This window comes from Gallus gallus, chromosome 20 (genome assembly GCF_016699485.2).
Source record: "Gallus gallus isolate bGalGal1 chromosome 20, bGalGal1.mat.broiler.GRCg7b, whole genome shotgun sequence".
Lineage (NCBI taxonomy): Eukaryota > Metazoa > Chordata > Aves > Galliformes > Phasianidae > Gallus > Gallus gallus.
The window spans coordinates 624,872-645,847 of NC_052551.1; the positions used below are offsets into that span (position 1 = coordinate 624,872).

The following is a 20,976-nucleotide window of genomic DNA, read 5'->3' on the forward strand; positions in this document are numbered from 1 at the left end:
AGAGTCTCGTCTAGATCCAGCTCTGGTTTTGGGGGCAGCCATCTCTCGCTCTCTCCCGCTCCCTCTCTCTCTTTCCTCTTCCCTCCTTCTGCTCTCCTTCCTCCTCCTCTCCCTCCCTCATCTCCGCACTGTACTCTCCGGGGGCTCTGGGTACCGCTGCAGCATCACCAGCTACCTCCATCCAGGAGGCTGGGAGCGCGGGGCGGAAGGGGAGGGCTGCGGGGTACAAGCTGAATGAATGGGCATCGCCTCGGTGCTGCTGGAGCCTCCGCATAGGGGAGAGGCGGCCGGACCGCGCCGCGGGCAGGGGGGCAGCGACGGCCGGCCAGGGGCCGGGGCCGGGCCGGGCCGGGCCGAGCTGAGCCGGGCCCCCCGCCGGGCCCGCCGCCGCCGGAGCGCTGCGAGGAGCGGGCGCTGCCCCGCCGCGAGACCGCTCCGGCCCGGGCGCCGCGTCCCACCGCCGCGGATCGAGGTGAGCGGGCGGAGGGGGCGGCGGGGGCTGCGGCGGGGCCGGGCCGACGGGGCGGGCGGTGGGGCCGGGGCCGGGCCGGCGGAACACGGCAGCGGGTCGGGGGCGCCGGGCCGGCCCGACGGGGCGAGTGCGGAGCCGAGGGAGCGAGTGGAGCCGGATGTGAGCCGGGCCGGACGGTGCGGGAACGAGAGCGGACCGTGCGGGCGCGGGGCTAGGTGGTGCAGAGGCCAGGCTGGACGATGTCGGGCGGGTGGATGGTGCAGGGCGCTGAGCCGGACGGTGCCGGTATCCAGCTGGGTGGTGCTGAGCTGGGCTTGATGGTGCCGGGGACAGGCTAACAAGGAGTTAAGTGTCTGCGGAGCAAGCGGGTTTCGTGCGTGTGTGTGTGTGTGTGTGTGATCCCGTACCCACGGGGGCGTGGCCCTTATCACCCCACGGGTGTCATTGAAGGGCGAGCGCGGGGCCGTGGGAAGGCCGAGGTGTGCAGGCGCCGGGTGCGGCGTGCCGGGGCTCCGCGGCTGCACAGGGGTGTGCACGAGCCGCTGCAAGGCATGGCTCTGTCACTGCGGCCCTGGGAGCTTGCACTTACGTGTGCGCGTGTGTGTGTGCGCGAGAACCCCGGGCTGAGTGTTTGTGTGTGTGTGTGCATCCGTGTGGGAGCCACTGCAGAGACACTGTGTGCGTTTGTGCTGGGGTGTGAGCTCCACAACAAGCCTGGATGTGTGCGAGACGCAGAGCTGAGCGTGTCCTCGTTTCCGCGTGCATGCAAACCGCATTGAGCTTGTGTGTGGGAGCAGCACCAGCCCAAGTGTTTGTGTGCATGTGAGCACATGCTGGTGCATGCGTGTGCACCATCGGCGCGCACTGCGTACACACGTGTGTACTGGTCATGATGTGCATGGGTTGGGGTGTGTGTGCTGTAAGGGTGTGTGTGTGTCGGTGTGTGCTGGAGGTTGCGGGTGGGTACAGGGGAGCACACAAGCATGACAGAGAGATCAGGCAGGCATGGGGAAAGCAGGGGAGGTGAGAGCAGTCTGTGAGCACCCATGTGCCAGGGCTGCCTCGTGGGCTGGGGACGGCATCTAGCAGAGGTGCCTGGGCTTTGGACTTGCCCAGCCCGTGCCCTATCCTACCGCGTGGCTGCCGGAGGGCTGCATGCCTCCTGCGGATTGGAGAGGCCAAACTGCACCCTCCTTACCCTGGTGGCCCCAGCTGTCCCCTCCGCTTCTCCAGGGATGGGGGCAGAGCCTGGCACACTGTGCTGTGCAGGTGGGCAGGCAAGCGAGCCTCACCCTCTGCTGCCTGTTAGGTTTTGCCTGTGCTGGCTGAGGTGGTCCTGCTTGGCACTAGATGAGGCGCAGAGGGGCTGCAGAAACAGGAACCCCTCCTGGAGTGAGCAGCAGGGCTGTCAGGGCTGTGCCCCTGCTCCTGAAGCACCACAACCAGCAGCAGGCCTGAGTGTGCCCCCAGCCACAGCATGTGCCAGCCCTGCAGCGGTGGTAGGGCTGCTACCTCTATGTGAGCTCTCTGAGAGGCAGACAAGGGTCCCCACACATGCTGGTCTCCTTCCCCCAGGAGAGAGGTGCCTCTGAACAAGCTCCCTCATGGGCCTTTGCCGTGACGCAGTTTGGAATCACCAGTCCAGGGCGAGGGCCAGGAAGGAGTGAGGTTTGGAGCCCCGTTGCCATCATTTCAATCAGAGGTTGGCAGGAGCTGTGCCTCAGTGATCCTCCCAGCCGCCACCCTAACACCTGGCCGGCCCTATGGGCCCACGGTGGTGTGCAGGGCCTGACAGCCGGCAGGGCCTCAGGGTGCCACCTACAAAATGGACTCTCACAGGCTCACAAATCCTCCTCCAACTGCTGCTCCTTAGGTGAAGCACGAGGCAGAGGCAGCCCAGAGGCTTCCTGTGGGAGGCTATCGCCCGGCCTGGGCCACCCTCCTGCTCCCGAGGCCGCTCACAGCCACAGGAGCACAGGGTTTCTTCAGCCTGGGGCTCAGCAGCTTCTGCGTGCAAGCTTGGGTCTGATCTGTGCAGAGGCTCTGCTCCCTCACTCCTCTTTGTGTGTACATGACGTACCCATACAGTTTCAAGCACAGCTCTGAGTGGTGAAGGAATAGAGCAATTCAAGGAAAACGTGCCATTCTGTAGCAGGAGACCTTTGTGCCTGCTTACAAGCCTCACGCCAGTCCAGTGGCACTGGGCTGAATTTCATGCTCGTAGCATAAACATCTGGCAAGCCAGAAAAAAATGTAAATCAAATCAACATCAGTAGTAATTGGAGACCCATTTTGAAATTGATTTGATACCTGCATGCCTCGCAGGCAAGCTTTGCTCATGTTAACCATTGTGCATCTTTGCATGAAAAATGAGGCTTTATTTTCAGTGTGGGTAATAGCAGCGCAGCATGGATAGAAATGAACACACTGTGTCCCCTGTAATCTGTCCACAATCAGCCTTCACCCAAGCTCTGAGCTGTTGCTGCAGTCGTCAGAGATGAACAGTCCTGGATCCAGATGGCAGCCTGCTTGCCTCAGTACCACAACATCCCTTTGTCATCCACAGAGGAGGGGAGCGGTGTGCAGGGAAGTATCCCTGGGAGGACCACAGTGCCTGCAGCTGCCCCTGCCCCTACTTTTGGTGCCCATGACTAGAGCCAAAGCTATCAGCTGAGGAGCGTCAGCCACAGACGAGGCAGCACCTGTTTGCCAGAAGCTGTGCTGAGTTCCAATTTGCTTTTGGACACGATTCAAGGTGCTGATTTTGAGCTCTGGGCTCGGTTTTGCTGTTCTCCTTAACATCTTCCAGCCCGGATCCTCACACCAGTGCTGAGCCTGCAGCTGGCAGGCTGGGTCAGGCTGAGCATCCCATCCTTGAAGCACTGCATTTGGAGAGGGGGCTCTCACCCACACCTACTGAAGGCAGAAAGGCTGCAGGTGTACCATTGGCCATAGCTGGAGGAAGCTGGGACAACCATAGGGTGTTATTTTGATCAGGGAGTCAGTTTGATTATTCTTAATTTGGGAGGTGTTTTAGTTTTATGCAGAAGAATGTGAAGATTCAGCTCCTCTGCTTAGGGAGGGGGTGGGGACACCAGGGAGGCTCTTGGCACAAGGATCCATTGAAGGTGCTTAATATATAGGCTGCAATTTGTACCAGTCTTTTTTGTCTCGGACTTGATGGTGTGTCCCATTATCTGTGGCATAAAAATGGTTATTGCAGAATATGTCCATATTTTACACCTTGTAACTGCTTTCCATGTCTTGTCTGGGGGCTTAGCTGGGTCCCCCTGTGGATTTCATCTCTGGCTAAAAGAACTCTGCAACTGCCAGCAGTTTCCAGTGGACCCCTTGTGTGATTGCGCTACGGTTTTGTGTGCCCAAGAAAAAGGGAATCTCAAGCCCTTTCTTGCTCACAGAGGCACTGTGCAGAGGAAGTTCCCACAAGGCCAGACTCTGAGCTGCCAGCCCTGTTTTTGCTCAGGCTCACATGGATGTCAACCTTTCCTGGCTCTAATGGATGTCTGGTGGGTTTGGATCATGGGCTGTCAGGAAAATTACCTTTCTTGAGAGCTTTCCCTGAATGAGGCCTGGCTTGCTGCAGCTCTGTGCAAAGCTTTCCAGCAGCTTGAAGGAAGTACATTACAACTTCTAGGGCTGCTATGGCAATCTTTGCAGCTCCAGAACCTTTATGCCTTTTGAGGACAGAGGGGATCTGTGATGTGCAGCCACAAATCTATGCTCTGCTGGCTGCAGGGAAGTTGAGGCATGTCCGCTGGGTCTGACTCTTGCATTCCCTGGGGAGCATGGGCCCATCCCTTGGGCAACCCTCACTTCGAGGCACCCCATTCCCTCTGGGCCTATCAGCTGCCCTTGCCTGAGGAGTAGGGGAACTCTCTGGGAGGGACCCAGGAGCTCTGGAGCCTCCACTTGGAGGTGGGCAGAGATCTGCCCTGTGGACAGGAAAGGCAGCTAGCAGCCTGTGTGTGCATAAAACATGCAAGGAGTATTGAAGCTACTCAGCATTGAGTTAACCCTGCTCTCAGGAGGAGGAGTATGAGACCTATGATGACTACCATGAAAATTCCTTTACATCAAGTATGTAATAACCAAATCCCTCAGCCGCTTGTCGCAATGTGCCTGGTAGGACAGCAGCCAGCCACACAATTTCCCTTGCAGGATGACAAATGCGTGGCAGAGCAGCAGCGCAGCCATTCCCTGCACTGTGTGGCTGCCTGGCACGGGCAGGGCACCTGGACCCTCCTGAGCTTCTTCCCCTCCTCTTGTCAGACTCTCAGATGTGTCAGGGTGTTTGCTTGATCCTTGTCATCTCAGGGCCCCAGTAGGGGAGCAAGCAGTGGAGGTGAGTTATTGTCACTGGCAAAAATGTGTGACAAATGCCCCTGGGATATTTCAGGGGAATCGCTTGTGCCTGAGGTGCCTCAGCTGCTGCCTCCACTGCTGTGAGAAGCCCCTCTGCTCCCCAGGACAATAGGGAAGGGCTGACTGCCCCTGTCAAGCTTGTCTAAGTCATCCGAAAGTCCTCAGCTGCACACAGGGAGCCTCGTGGTTTTCTTTGCAAGCCCCTTTTGAGTGCTAATGCTTTCCACTGTATTCTTACCTCCATCTTTTGCTCAATCCAGCTGTCTCCTCCAGCATCTGCAGGGCCCATACAGCCCACCATTCCCATCATCACATATTTCACCCAGCCCCATCCCTCCTCTCGGGCTGTACATGGGATGTGCCCAGCTGCCCTGGTGACAGCCCTGCCATAATGCATCCTTCTGTCCTCGTGTCCTGCTGTCCTTCACCCTTGAGACAGGGCTGTGCAGCCGCCGGCTCTGCAATGGCTGTGCCTTCCCTGGGAGGCAGCCAGGACCAGCACCCCGCTGGGATGGGGCCACATCCTGCTGCTCCATCAGAGGAGCAGCACCCCACAAGATATTTATAGGCTCTGTAATGTTATTCCCCTGCCAAACTATTACTGAAATAGGCTCAGTGTGTGTCATAGAAGAGAGGATTTTAATGGCACAGTTTCTTCACTGCAGGAATGAAGTTGATATTCCCTCACCGTTTCCCTCATCCGATTAATCCTTTCCACGCCGAGCGGCACTGAGCGGACAGCTCCTCAAGCACCTCTCTTGGCTCAGCACCGTACCCTGCCACAGAGACCCTGGTGAACTCAGGCAAGTCCTCGAGGCAGGCAGCGCAGGCACGTGTTGCTCAGCACCAGTGCAGTGCCACCACACCGTGCTGCAGCCAGGTCCAGCTGCAGGGATGACAGTTCCTTCCGGATCCATGCAAGGCCCTGGGAAGCATCCAGGTTGCATGGAAAGCCCCTCCTGTGTCTGCTCTGCCATGGCACTGCCTTGGGGTACTGAGGCTGAGGGGGCAGTTGAAAAGACGAGGTTCTCTCCCAGAGATTTTCATGTTCTGAACACTGAGGAAATTTTCCTCATGGTCGAAAAGGGTCAGTTTGGCATTTTCTGCATAAAACACTCTCCTCTTCTCTCAGCTAGACACTGCTGCTGGTTTTGAAAGAAGCAGAAGTTGGGTGAATCATTTCGGCATCATTGCAAGGAAATGTTTCAGCAGGCTGAAACACGAAGGAGTTTTCAGCCATTAGGTTCGTAAACATTTGTGCAATTTCCTCTCTAGTCCCTGTGTGCTGCAGGTAAAAGCCTCCAGTGTGGGAAAGCCATTTCCATGCTGGGTGTAAGTCTGAGTTTTGCTTCCTGGGTAGCATTCTGCATGAGTTGGTGACTCAAGGTGTGCAGACAGAGAGCCCTACCACAGCACAACAGGCTTTCCCCCACAGCTGAGGGCTCCTTCCCTCCTCCTGCTGGGGGTCACTGATGGGCTTTTATGGACTGGTCCCCATCACGGTGATGGTGATGTCCACTGTAGGTCAGTGTGCCCTCCACAGTGAGGTGTGGGGGAGCCAGGCTGGGCAGGAATAGGACACCTGAACTCCTGATGAGATTTTCAGCCATTTGTGGGCTTGGCCAAGTGCTGGAATTCATGTTCTGTTATCCTCGTCCCAGAGGTCTGCCTGTTAGAGCCCTGAAGGCAATGTGCTGGAGAGACAGCAGCCCAGCATGTGGTGTCCTCCAGTGCAGGATGAGAGGTGGCTGTGGTTGCCCCAGGGCTGTAGACTCTGAGGCATACGGAACAACATCCCAGCAGGGGCTGTGTGCAACATAGGAATGGGAGACTTCAGGGCACCAGGGCTCCCTAAGACTTGGAAATGGCCTCTGCTTGGGACACTTGGAGGAGCAGCTCTGGTGTCGCTAGTGGCCACGCAATCTCTGTTCTTGAAATCTTGGTCTCTCCCCTCCTTCTCTGCTTGCAGCTACAAGATGGGGATGGAAACCTTCCCTTCTCATCACTCTCAGCCCCTGGAAGCCTCTGGTGCTGCCCATAGGGGACAGGCTGGTGGCTGGCACCTGATGGCCAGAGCTGCTGAGCACCATTCCCCTCACCCCAGCCACCCCACGGTGCTGCTGACAGCAGCCAGGCCCTTGCAGAGACACATTAGAAACTGGGAACCAATGCAATAAAGAAAATATGTCCTTCCTACACGGCCCAGGCTGTCTTCCTCCCTCCACCAGCACTGCTGCCAGAGAGCTGCAGGCACACCAAGCCAGGGCAGCTGGTAAGGCATGATGTCTGAAGGAAGCAGAGGGCCAAGTGCAAGGGCTGGGAACAGACAGCCATAGTCATCTTCTGGGAGAGGCACTTGGGCTCTGCAGGCCTTCCTCTGCACCCCTGGTGGAGGTTGCGGATGGGGCATTGGTGGTGGCTGTGCAGCTCTAGAGGCTGCCTCTCTACCCTACCCTCCTCCTGCCTCCCTTTGGCCTCCACCTTTGCTTGCAGCTCCCCTTGGCAGGCTTCCTGCCCACTGGCCTCTCATCCTTTCCTCCCAGTTATTTTCTGGATGGTCATTCCTCGGTGGCTGCCTACCCTAAGATCAAGTGCTGAGCACTATCCTCCTCCTCCTTGCTGTGCTGTCCCTAGGACAGTCCATTCAGCTTGCTCATCCTCCTCCTTTTCCACTTCATTAATGAGTTTCTTTGCACTAAGAAGTTGTGGTAGCTGCTGGGGGACCTGGGAGGGCAGGCTACATGGGGGACAGTGGTGGGGGAGCTGCCAACCTGGCTCCCAACAGCCTGGGCTCTGAGGTACTGGATGCTGCAGGTGCTGAGTCTGGCACTGGCTGTGCAGGGCTGGAGGAAGGTGGCAGGCAGACTGTTTTGTGTTGCCCATCTGCAGTTGCAGGAGGTTGTTAGCCTGCAATGGGCAGCTCACAGCTGCCCCACGGTGGTTTTGCAGCACTCCTGTCATGCACATAGCTCCCCACCCTGCTTTAGGGCTTCTTCTTCGGGGCTCTTCTGGGCAGGGAACTTGCAGGCTGCACTCCCAGCTCCATCCCCACTGCAAAGCCCTGTGTGGCCACTGAAGCTGCTCTGCAAAGGTCCCTGCCTCTCCTAGGGGTCATTCACTGTCCCTGGTAGCCTTCAGGCTCAATGGGCTCTGAGGGCCAGGGCTGCCTGCAGCCCCTCACCCAGCAGCTGCTGCTCAGCTCAGTGCATGCCAGTTGGCAGCAGGGCAGTCATGCAGCAGCTACATGTGTGTGGTTCAGAGCTCTCTTAATGAAAACTGGACTCACAACACACATTTTGGAGGCAATACTTTAACTTCTCCATGTCTCAACATTCTCCAAAACCTGAGAAATGAGGACAATTTCTGCTCAGCATGGAGGGAGGTTCTCTCTCTCTTACATGTGCACACACAAATAGTGGCTCTTCTTTCTCTCCCTACCTACCTTCCTCCTCCAAAAGCCTTCAAACACTTTATGAAAACGTTTTTTTTCTCACCCAAACTGTTGCCTTTCTGTGGTGTTCTCCCCAAGCAGCCCACTACCTTTCCCCAGGTTCTGCTCCCAAAGTGGGTGATCACAGCTGCTCCACATGTGTGATGTTAGCAACATCCCTACCGTGGGCATTGCTGAGCAGGGGAAGGTGCTGGGGACGCCACGCTGTGCTGCCAGGATCTGGGCTGCCCTCTGAGCTCACACACACCTCCCTCTGCTTCCACTGGGGCTGATCTAACCCCTTTCAGTGTTTCTGGATGTAATTATGGAGAACCCTCCTGCCATCATCCAGCCATGTTCTTCAGATGCCGTAGAGGACCTGCTCACCAGGAGTGCATCTGAAGATGCCCACAGCCCTGTGAGAGCTGGCTGTCCTCAGCAGCTGTCCCAGGGCCCACAGCGCCACACCAGAGGCTGTGCCCCATGGGGTTGTGTGTCTGTCTGAGCATCGTGCAAGCAGGGCCAGGCTGGGGACAGGCTGGAGGTGGGCTGGAGTTGAAAAACCCTTTGTTGTCTTCTACGAAGCGGACTGACTCACTGCTCTCCCGTGCTGTCATAAGCAGATGGATGATTTAATCACCTAGCAACCAAAATAACGTCAGGTGAGGAGTGCTTCCCCAGCTGCTCTCGGCCCACAGCCCCTCCATCAGGCTGGTGCCAGGGGCCAGGCAACCCCCAGCCCGTGCCCAGTCCTTGGGCTGCCCTGGAACGAAGCTGGCAGGGAGCACAGGGAGCTGCCAGGGCTGCCCTGGAACGAGGCTCCCCTGCACGCAGCACCACAGCACAGCACAACAATGCACATGCAGTGGGCAGCCCAGCGGAAGAGTCCCTGAAGACCAACTCCTAGGAAGGTCACAGCTGTCAGCGCACACAAAGGGTCTGGGATTCCACACCATGAGTGTAGGCTGCTGACCATCTGGAGCACCCAGAGGCCCTTCGTGTGGCTGGTGGCCAGGGCCTCCAGAGCACAGTGAAGCTTCTGGGAGGTGACCCCAGAGGATTTGGATGGGATCCCCTAACCTTCTGGGATGCCTTCCTCTGCTGCACTGCTCCAGAACCAGCCCTGAGCACCTTTGGCTCTGCCCTGTCTTATAGCCTGCCACCCTCAAACAGCAGCAGTAACCCCAGGAGCTGGTGTTCTCCTTCATCTTCCTCTCCAGGCAAGGACAGGGAGGTGTTTGACTCCCCTGCTCATGCTTGTGGCCTAGCCCTATGTTGCCCTGAGATGTCACATTCCTCCTCATGGTTCCAGCCACCCTCAAGGGCTCTTGTCTTGGGCCATTCACTACAATCCAGCCTGGCCTAGTTGTGGCTGTCAGTGACAACACCTCTTGGAGCAGAGCTGAGCTGATAGGGAAACAAGCGCTCGGCAAGGAGGGGGCTGCCACAGCCTGGTCTGGTGGGACCAGGAGGTGAGCGTGTGGCTGCAGGCAGCACGTGCGAGGTGGTAGGGTGAGGACACACCTGCCTGGGCCACAAGCACTATCAGACTGCTAAATTCGCACTGCAGGACTGCTAGGATGTTTTCCCTGAATGACCCATATGACATTCAGACCTCTGCATCCTTGCAAGATGCAGTCCTGGTCCTGTGTTAGCCAGTCCTGGGCTGCAGGGTGGTATGGGAGCAGGTTGCTGGTCATGGAACTCTGTCCCAGTCCCGTGCAGCCATTTGCCTCCCTCCAAACCAGCCAGCAAAAGGCCAGGCCATAGAGCGGGCTGTGCCTCGCTGCTCCTTTCCTCTGGCCAGTGGAAATGAAGTACGTGGGGCCACTGTGAGCAAGGAACAGGCTGGGGGCCGTGTAAATAGGACACCCTGTCTCCCAGATCCTCTTTGTGGGACAGAGCTGATATAATTAGCTGACATGCACTGTTCTGTGCTGAGGAAGGCTCTGTGCCACCGCGGCCCAGGGGAGCCAGGCAGCCCTACTTCAGTGCCCTCTTGTCCCAGCGAAGGTGAACCGCTTCCTGGCAGCGAGTCCCAGCCAGTTTGCTCCTGGTGCTGCTCTGACATGCACTGTCCAGTTCAGGCAGCCATGTCCTCTCTCCACTGCTTTGGGGCTGTTGAGCTTGGAGAGCTCTTCTGACCCACAAGAGAGGTTGGGGAGGTGATGGCACTTGCTGGCACTTGTGGCCAAATTCAGTACCTGCCAGGCAAAGCTGCAGGACCCCAACGTGGCCACTGTGATCCAGAACAGTATGGGTGGACCAGGAGGACCTTTCCCAAACTGCACATCCCAAACTGCATCTGTGTTGCCCCTGGAGTGCTTTGTCACTGAAAATATGCATGAAGCCCTGCCAGGGTAGCTCCAGAAGTGCAGACTACTGGTAGCATGCATCTCCCCAGTCCCCCTGCTGACATGCAGCTCCCTTGTGTTCCCATAGCGTTCCATTTCGGGAGAGAGGAAGCCAAGGGCTGCTGTGGTTCACCCTGGTTCATTCCTGCTCAGGGCCCTGTGGTCTCTGACTGTTCTCATGTTGATTGAGCAATGACCACAACAGAGGCACTAAGTGCCCAGCTATTGATTTGTGCCCTGGAGTGTTCTGCACATCCCCATCCTGATCAGTTGTCTCTTCTGGATTGGCCATGGCAAAAAAGATGAGCAGTTGCTATTTGGGAACTCCTACTTTGAGGTTTTGATTTCAGAGTCACCAAATCCAGCCACTTTTGCCCCACTGCAGGGAAGGTGCCTGGCTTCCCCACAGCGCAAACACTTCTACCTGCTTTCAGTTCCCCCACAGGGATCAGGGATGGGCTCAGATCCAGCACCCACCAGCTCTGCCAGGGTCCCCATGCTGTGGGTATGCCACTTCAGTGTGGTGTCCGGGCTAAGGGTTGGTGGGAGATAAGCAATGCCACTGCCAACAGCTGCAGCAGACAATGTGGACCATGGCTGGGACTTCTGTGCATGTCATCTCCAAGCCCAGAGTGACATAACCAGCAGAAGGAAAGTTGAGTGAGAAAGGCATTGTTTTGACATTTTCTACCCATGCAGGGGTGCAGGGGTGCATGAGACAGTTTTCCATGATAAGATGATAAGTAGTCACAGAGCATCGTTGCCTTCAGGGACCCTTAGGATAGTGTAAGGAGAGGTGCATGGTCATCTCTGGCCATAGAGGTGCACGCAAGCAGGGTGAGGCAGGTGCAGGCAGGGCCCTCCTGCCTCGGTGCTGGCACAGGGTCACATTTGAGCATGGTTAGTAGTAGCCTGTGATGGGACCCCAGAGCAGTAGGAGCATTAGGAAATGCTGGGTTTTCCCAGCCCCACCAGACTATTGTTGTTCAGCTGATGGTGGGAGCAGGACTGCTCCCTGCCGGTGGTTCCCATGGCACGTGGTCTGGCCATGTGCTGCCCTCAGGATAGGTAAGGCTGGAGGGAGAAGGCATTTCTGTTTGGAAAACCAAAATGGTCAGAGACCCAGCCTGAGCCTTCAGGGAGGCCTGCAGTGGTCCACAGCACCCAGGTGGTGGGCCAGCCAAGGGGGCCCCCAGATCCATCCCTCCCAGAGGCTCAGTGCTGTTCCCAGCCCAGCACAAAACACTCAGGCCCAGCACGCATCACCTGGGTAAATAAGAATGTCATTTTCCTGGACACATTTGAATTGCCAGCACCATTCCTGGTCTTTCCTCTTCCTGCAGATGTGAGAGGATGGTCTTCTGGTCATCTTGACGTGTTTGAGCTGTTTGTCCTAGCCAAGGCACTGCTCCCCTTGGCACTGTGGCATCCTCTGGCACCTTGAACTCAGCTGGTACAGCACATATGGGGGAGTTTCACAGGATCTGCAGTGAGCTGGAAGGAGAATGTCTGAACCTGGGGATTTCAGGAGTGTCATGCCATGTCTGAAGTAGGTTGTGACTGCTGTGCTCTTTTTAGTGATGAGAAAGGGCAAGCCTGGAAAGGAGTCAGTAAGTCCACCCAGGCCTCCCAGACCCTGCTCTGATAGTAACTGTAAGTGTGGAAAAGAACTTCTGCTGGCAAAGCAGACAAGGGCCTCCCAGAGTCTGCAGACCAGCCAGCCAAATGGACTGATGGGGCAGTGCATCATTTCTCGAGAAAATCTGACTGAGATTATCAGGACTTCGGTGAGAAAGAAGACTCGAAGTGTCCCACTGCTGAACCAGAGCAGGAGCAGGGCGTGCTGTCCCCTGGGCAGTGCATGGTAGGATGAGGACCTCGCAAAGACGCTTCCTATGAGGGAGTGTAGCAGAGAGTGGTGCATGTGGGTCATGCTTTTGAGGTGTGACTGCTCTCTCTCTCCTATGGAAAGACTTTGCCTGCAGCTTGGAGCTCTTCCGGAGGTAGCTGAGTTGGTAGTGGTGTACTCATTGGTAGTCTGGGTTTTAGAAATGGTACAATGCTGGGGAATGGGGATCAGTACTGTGGGGCACACAGTGGGGATAGCTTTTGGGAAGGCAAGTGTTTTAGAGCATCTCCTGAGATGTTCCTAGACTCAGCTGATCTGCTGTTTGCCCTGGAGCAAGTTCCTCACCCAGGAGAAAAGGGCTCAGTTCCATAAGGAGCTACATGGGAAACAAGGAGTCAGAGATCCTGACTGGGAACAGCAGAAGCCCACAGGGGGGGCAGGGTCATCTCTGCTGACCTCATTTGGCTAGGAGTTCTGTCTGGGCTCTAGCCACTGTCTGGAGGAAGCCTTCAGAGAAGTCTCCACACACATTATGAGCATCACCCAAGACAGATGCACATGGGCTGCCTGCCCTCAAGCCCTGCCTGCAGCCTCAGGGCTGGGGTTGTCCATTCTGTGGCATGGCCAGGCCTGGCTGCACACACAAGTATTGTGTTGCCCCATTGCTCTCAGGAAATCCCAACACAGTGCAAAAGGGCCAGGCTGGGCTTTTGCCTTGCAGTTCTCCCTCAATCAGAGCCACCTCCCTGCCATCATCAGTCACGTCAGGAAGGAGACAAGGTGGGATCCCCAGGAAATGGCATGAGCAGCCTGAGGCACTTGCTGTGCCACTGGGAGCAGATGCCTGGTGCCCCACTGTGACTTGGCAGCAGGAGGGCAGGGGGCTCTGCATTCTCCTTGTGCAGGTGGCTCCAGCCTGACACCAGCCTGACCTTCTCCAGGAGCAGCATGAAGATTCAGTTTGTCTCCTCTGCCTTCAGTGGGCCCCACTAAGCAGATTTTAACTTTGTTAAATGAACATTAAGTAATGACAACGAGGATAGGAGCCAAACAGCCTGGAGATGTCCTGGAAAGCCAGATGAGGTCTGCAGAAGGGCCAGAGTGAGGCAGCGGGCCGGTGGGGTGGGCTGGCCTTGCTGGCACCGAACAGATGCAGCTCCATGCTGCTGTGTGCTCCCAGCACCTCCATGCCTTCAGAGCAATTTCTAAATGGCTGCTGAGCATCACGGTTGGAAGTTCATCTTCCCCTCCTAATTAGTGGATCAGACAGTAATTTGTAATCCTTTTGAATAGGGAGATCTTAGTGTCTAGCACTGGAGCCTGGGGAGGACATGGGAAGGGCAGAAGGGCACAGGGCAGGCAGAAGGCCCCAGCAGGCAGGGCCGAGAGGAAAAGATAAAGCAGAAGGGCTTTCTGTAGCCCCATCAGCTGCACAAGAATGGCTGTCTCCTGTTATCTACGATGCAACACACCTTCCTCCTCCCTCTCCTGAGTTTTGGTGCTTTCATTTCTCTCTGCATGAAGCAATTGGCATGGCAGCCCCAGCAACAGCTCTGGGAGCTCTGGGGACAGCAGTGCCAGGCAGGAGCGGTGCTCTGTACGGGTGGAGTGGGCCGAAGAGTAGCGTTGGCACCGTGGGTGGGGGTCACACGGCGCCGACCACCTTATGGGTGACACGGAGCCACTCCTTTCTCTCGGAGTCTTTAGCATCAGTTTATCTGGGCAAAGCAGACCTACCCTGAATGCATTCACATTTACAAATGACTTAACACAAGTGAGCAGCCACAAAGCAGGGGACGGGCTGTGGGAGGGGTGCGGGTGCAGTGCCTGCAGAGCAGGGTTGGACAGAGCTGTCCCAGGAGCCAAGTGGGGATCTTGCTAGAGGAAAACAGATCCTGCCAGTGACTTCAAGGAACACCACTTCCCTACTGCATTTCTATAGCCTTTAGAAAAAAGTGTTTATAATAGCACCGATGACTCACTGAGCGCTCTTTACTCACCAGTTAATGACTGAGCAGAGTTCCAGTGCTCTGAGCGATTCTGGCTTAAATAAACTCAATCCTTCTCTCATATTTCCAGTAATAGGGGAGGGTGATCTGGGGCATTCAGAGAGGGCAGGAGGTGAGCATATGGAGGAGGGCATCTTCTTACCCCACTGTGATGCTGAGGGGCTGCATAAGAGCAAGAGGCAGGAGGAGAAGCAAAGTGGTTTGGCAGGAGGGCTGGGCAGACACATGCACTGAGGCTTCAGAACTCTCACACCCCGGTTTTGGAGCAGCTCTGAATAAAACCATTCTGCATGAAGGGCTGACATCGGCAGTGGCACTGGTTGGACAGAGCACAGGGACAGTGGAGTCAAAACTCCTTACTTTCACGAGCCTGCAGCACACACGGGTTTGAATCATGTGGGGCCCCTGGCATAGCTACACGGGTTCCTCTCCTGCATCTGATGCCAAAGTGTGTGCAATGGGGAGGGGCCCTCAGGAATGGAGATGGATGGGTGAGCTCTGCACTGAGACTGAGAGCCAAAGAAAGACCCCATGCCTGCAGGTTTGCACCATCCCCACCCAGATTGCCTCCTCAGATGGTTCCTGCCTGTGCTGGCCCCAAACTGAACCCAGACAAGGATCTGTGCTGAGCAATGGATGGGTCCCTGGGACTGGGAAGACTCCACGAGCAGTGCCAGAGGGGTCTCCTGTGTCCAAACCACCATGTCCCCTTCACTAGGACCCTTCTGGAGGTCTGGAGAAGGGAGCAGCATGGGGACCTTGCTGACACCTACCTTGGGGAGGAGCTCCAAGGAACCACTGCCTCTGGCTGAGCACAGCTCCTGCACAGGGCTCTGCTTGGGCTCTGCCTGATCGGAGCCAGGCTGCTGGGCAGCTGGGGTCAGTCCTCCACCTGGGCTGCCAGGGAGAAGGCAATCTTGCAGATGCAAACTGTTTCCAAACTGCTTTTGGCAACACTCCATGCTTTGAACTGCTTCTCCTGCTGTAATGGGGTCTTTCGTGGCTGCGCTGCAGCCTCCCCAACCTTCAGGATCTCAGCTTTCCTTTACACACCCACAGAGCCAGTCCTGGGAAGGGGAGGACATGGCTCTCGCATCAATGGGGCCAAGAAGGGCACTGCCCTGTGCCTGTCCTGGCCCTGGGGCAGCTGAGCCCAATGGAACCCCCAGGCACAGCTCTGTGTGCATGTGAAGGACAGCAAGCTTGTCTCAGACCTTTGCACCAAGAAGGGAACAAATGGAAATATTTATAGGAGAGTGAAGTGGACTGAACAATTCTTTTCAAGATATTTTTTTTTCCCTAGCTTTTCCTTTTTCTTCCTAAATTACCAAATCTGGGCCAGAAAGCTGGCTGTTTGCATTTGTCACACATGTACACAATGTTACATCAACACATTATCTTGACATCAAAGGGAAAGTGTGGCATTTTTCTGGCAGTGCAAGCAAGAAAGGACACTGCCTACTTTTGGGAGAGATGAGGTTATTATCACAGAGTTAAAGACAGCTCCTGGAAAGGAAAATGAGAAATAAGGACGGAGAGCACAGAACTGGGAACGACAGCAAGGAACTGCAAAAACAAATTTTCTCCTGGCCTTTTCATCTTCCATCTTTATTAAAGTAGGGTGAGAAAGAACCTCTCACAGCATGCACTGAGCTATTATTTTAGAGAAAAGGAATCTCTAAATGTGGTAACATCAGAGAGCTGGGCGATTTTGTTTGGGATGGAGGCTAAAGGAAACCTGTCTCCTGCCTTAGTACAGCTTTGACATGAACATTTTCAACTTGCATGGGCCTTGCATTAATCTGAGCTTGTGGCTTAGAGGTGGGTCTGGGCACTGAGCTCACGTCCCTGCACAACCTGGCACCCCCAGCAGTGGGATGAGCAGGTATGTGAGGCCAAGGAGTGAGCGGCAGGCACACACACAGCCACAGTGGGAGATGCAGAAAACATCTTAGTGCTAACACTACATGCATGTGCGGCCCATGCACCCAGTGCAACAAATGTGCCGTGCCCCAGGCCCACCCGCCAGCTGGGCACATGCACAGCCTGCCTTCGTGAAGCACTGCAGTTGGCAAGAGCGAAGCTCTTGAGGCAGAACGGGGTACTTCCCAAAGTTCTACAGGAGCCTGCAGCACTGCTGAGCCTTCGGCATCCAAATGAGCTCAGGCCAAGGAATGGTGTAGGAGACAGCAGAGCCACGAGGTATCTGGAAACGAATCTGTGCATGCAGTGGCCCGGCTGTGCCCAGCTCCGGGGGTTACAGCCTGCTGGGAGACCCTGAGCACACCCAGCCCTGCCTGGCTGGAACAGACAAGTGGCTCCTCACCCACATGCCCCACACTCACCGAGCCCTCTCCTTGCTAGAGCTGGCCTTTCTGGGCCTGCCGGGTGCCCAGAGGAGCCCACCTGCTTCCTGCCTCAGCTGCTGCTGAGGCAGCCCCCAGCTTGCCTGGTGACAGCCAGCCCTCACCCGCAGAACCCAGAAGCAAGCTTAGGTGCTCCTGCCACAGAACTCTGCAGGGCCAGTGCCTTTCTGCCCCATCTCCCTGCTGAGACTGCACTCTGTGCACCAGGGCAGGGGCACAGCTCAGTGGCAGTGGGGCAGCCAAGCCACATTTTTTCCTAAGGGTCCCCACATTCAGCCCTATGTCTCTGATGCTCTCCACACCAAAGCAGCATGGCTGAGCTCCCTCTCCTCTGCACACACTATGCAGGAATGCAAGCTAACCCACTTCACTGCAAGGTATGAGAAACAGTCGGGAGAAAAGCTTACAAGCCAAGGATATATCCTGCGGGGGAGTTTCTGCAGGGAGCAGGTGTGTCCCAGCACAGCACGCAGCAGGGCCAGCTTCCAGCATTGCTCTGGAGGAGCAGCAAAGCCCATGGGTATGACACGCACATCAGGCAGGGCGTACACATCCCTCCTACTGGAGCCTCTCATCTGCCTCAGGGAGGGAGGTGAACAGTCTCCCACTGTCCTTGGAGTAGCCAAGGTCATTCCTGAGAGCCAGAGCAGATGTCTGTTGCCCTGTGGCTCATGCCGACAATGCTGCGGGGCAATCAGCTGGAAATACGCTCCACGCACATGGGCAATGGGCAAGGAAAGGAGTGAAGCCACAGGGCAGTGACCAAATCGGAGCAGAGAAGGAAGTTCTATCCCGAAAGGCCTCACCCTTGGGTTTTCAGACTCGAGGTGGATGGGGAGGCCATGCGGGTGGGCAGGGGAAGAGAGCTCGGGTTGTGTAAGCTGCCAGAATAGCATCTTGGTCCTGCACCAGGGTAGCCTGGTCTCCCCATGGGGCCTCTGCAGTGCCCCCAGATATCCTTCCCCAGTTCTCCATGGACAGATTGTGTTTGTTTCAGCTCAGCGCACTCATTAGGGGAAAGTGGAAGAGTCAATCTGATCAAACTTGGAAACACAAAAATAAATGTGCTGGGTTCAGCAGATGGAGGAAACAGCCTGGCAAGTTGGGCAAGCCATGGCAGCGCCCTGCAGCAAAAGGTCACAGCAGCTGCTTTGCAGCCGCCCCCTCAGCCGCATCTTCCCCACACCAGCACACACAGCTGTTGCCCAGCAGGGATCCTGGCCATGGCCTGGGGGGCTGTGAGCGATGGGGTGTGAGCTGGGGGACAGATCTATGCCTGGTGCACAGGGATCTTCTCCCCAGCACTCACAGCTGCATGCTGGGGAGAAGGAGGAGGCATGGCTCATGCCTTTCTTTTCCCCCTTTGGCTGCCCTATTGCTTTGCTCACCCTAGTCTCCCCGGCCATGGGCCCAGGGCACTGCTGCAGCCCCCAGGCAGCCTGGGATGGGGATTCCAGGACTGCTCACCTTCTGTTGGTGTTTGGCAGGGGTGAGATTTGCTGGATGCTTCCATCATAAACCTCAGCAGTGCAAACAATTACTCCTGATCTCAAAGGAGTGTGCTGGGAACAATGGATGAACCTGTGCACTATAGTACAGCTGCCAGATGAACGTTTTATGGGGTATTTACTTTGCAGTGTGATGCTGAAGTACCTCTGGAGTTCAAGCATTGCTGAAGTACATCATCCCTGTCCTTTCAAGCTCATTAACCCCCAGATCCAGCCAGGCCCTTGAAGGGAGCAGTGGTGCCTCTCTCTGGGGACCTCGTATGTGCTGCATTAGAATAAACCCCTCCAGCAGGGCAGAGGAGGGGGAGAGGCTTGTTTTGAGTTCTGCTCTCTTACTTCCCTGTAGGTGGTTTAAGGCTTCTAGTGGCAGGAAGAGCCCTTCTGGCAGTGTTCCTGTGAGCCCCCAGCACTGAGGGGTGCTCCCATGCCCAGGTCTCAGACAGCAGGAGGAGACCTGCTTCTGCTAGAGGCACCTCTGATCTGTCTCAGCTTGGGTATTCCCATGCATTTTTCTCCTTAAGTTTGGAGCTGCGTGACCCACAGAGCTCCTCCCTCCAAACGCAGTGAGAGCTGCTTGTGCCTGAACCTTCTCATTACTTAAATCCCTAATGGGTTTTGTCCCTGAGTGGGGGGTTCCTGTTGCCCTGTGATTAGGGATGATGAATGCATTTATCTCCTCAGTGGGCTCATGGAGATCTGCCTGGGAATGGAGGCACTGGCTGCACCAGCACAAGTGTCCCGCTGTGCAGGTCCTGCTGGATTTGCATGCTGGAGGACTGAGCTTTAGTATTATTATTCCAGCATGGATTTTTAGTCCTTTTTGGCAGATGTCAGCTACTCTCCGAGTATAGCTCCTGGCCATAGTGGTCCCAGCAGCTCTGCTCTTTGGCAGGATTGTGGTCTAGTAGTTCTCTATTGAGTACATCGTGCTGCCCAGGATGTGCTGCTGAGGAACCAGTGTTTTTTCAGGGAATGGTGCTGCACAGATTGAGCACACTCTTAATCAGAACTCCCATCCCTCTGAGATGGATGCCCTTGGGGCTGCTCTGGGTCCCAGCCTGATTGTATGCTGAATAAAGAGGTTAAGATTCTGGGAGGTGGGAGACACAAACTCCATTCCTGGGTCTTTTGTTGGTCCCCTGTTGTGATCTCTTGGGCAAGTTGTTACCCCTCTGTGCATCACGGTGCCTTGCTGCAAGACAGATGTAGGGCTCATGAGATGTACTGGGCAGGGACTTTTTACTAGACATATAGTGGTGGGAGCTGTAGAATGGTGAGCATTTACAGCACGGGTGTACCATCCATCTTTGTAGAGTGGTGGAACAGCCATGTGCCACTGACCCCCAGCTACTGGGAAGTGGTGGGGCTGGGATGAATCCATCTTCTTGAGCTTCTCTGGGAAACCCCTTCCTTGCTGGAAAATGCTTCTGGGTTTGAGACCCCCTCAGGGGCCTGCAGATACTTGAGGTTGTCCAGAACACTGCAGCAACTGGCTTTTGAAGAAAACCAAGATTGCAGGGCAGATCTATGCTTTGCACTGTAGCAGGTGGCCTGCTTGGGATAGGATAGTCACATCTGCTCACAGTCCCAGCTGCTTATAGAATTGGTGGAGAATGAAATGCCTTGGGAAGCAGCTGGGACAGCAGCACTCTGGTTAGTGCTTGGTGTTGAGAGAACAAGAATTGAAATCTCTTGGGCACTATCTTGGTCCTGGCAAAAGCAGAGGTGGAGTGTGGGGAGACTTGTCCCTGGGCTGTGCTGGGAGGCTGCAGAGGTGGAGTGGAGGTGGCTGGATGCTAGATGGGGAGGCTGCTGCAGCAGTTTGCTCTTCTGGATGGCCTGGGGGCAAATAACTGCAGTGGTGAAGCAAGGATGTGGAAAGTGACAGGAGAGGGATGCTGGGGGAGATGAAGCCATGACCTTCCTGTCCATACCACTGTGGCAAGAGCCCTCTGCTCTGTGCTTAGTGAGTCTGTTGGCCTGCAGCAGCCGCTGGGCAGCAGCTCCACTCCCCCCCACTATGGTGGGATTTCTTTCAAGGCTCCCGACCAATGTGCCTGCTGATCACAGCTCCTCTTTGCAGGGGTGGCCCATTTCTGCTGGCTCCTGGAGCAAAGAGAGGAGTTCTGAATTCTCTCCTGTCTTACAAACTCAATTTGTTGTGGGTTGTTTTTTTGTTTTTCATTCAAATGTCTTTCTCTCCCCTTCCCAAGAAAGGGAATTGCTGCTAGCAGATCAGCAGCAATTAGCAAAGCAAACTGCAGTAATGACCTCCATAGAGTGCTGTGTGCAGCCTCTCTGAATGCCCTCAAGAAGCACATGCCAGATGTTTGGGGATTTCTTATTTGGGGAGGCAGGGCTAGGACATGGCCCTGCACAGGGGGAGATACACAGGAAGGGCTGTGCTGGGCAGGCAGCTCACTGCCTCCAGAGACCCTGGTGCTGCTCAGCTGCACCTGGAGCAGACCTCCATGAACACAGCACCTGTAGGCACCCTGACCGGAGATGGAGGAGCAGGTGTGGGCTGCAGGACCAGCACTGGTTGCAGGGTCTCTCAACAAGGCTGGGTAATGTGGAGCTCAGCAGCCAGCTGTGCCTCCCGAGC

At 56.0% G+C, this 20,976-nt stretch overlaps 1 protein-coding gene across 2 annotated transcripts in view; it reads left to right on the forward strand.

Moving 5' to 3' along the window:
• Window positions 1-383: 383 nt before the first annotated feature.
• Window positions 384-20,976, forward strand: part of DLGAP4 (discs, large (Drosophila) homolog-associated protein 4) — a 157,590-nt gene continuing 136,997 nt past the window's right edge. The window contains exon 1 of one of the 2 annotated variants that reach the window (XM_046902958.1): window positions 384-472. The gene's annotated coding sequence lies outside the window, so the exon portion shown is untranslated. Of the gene's footprint in view, window positions 473-532; window positions 649-20,976 lie in introns of those variants that run through there. The other variant, XM_004946855.5, reaches the window with a different exon arrangement.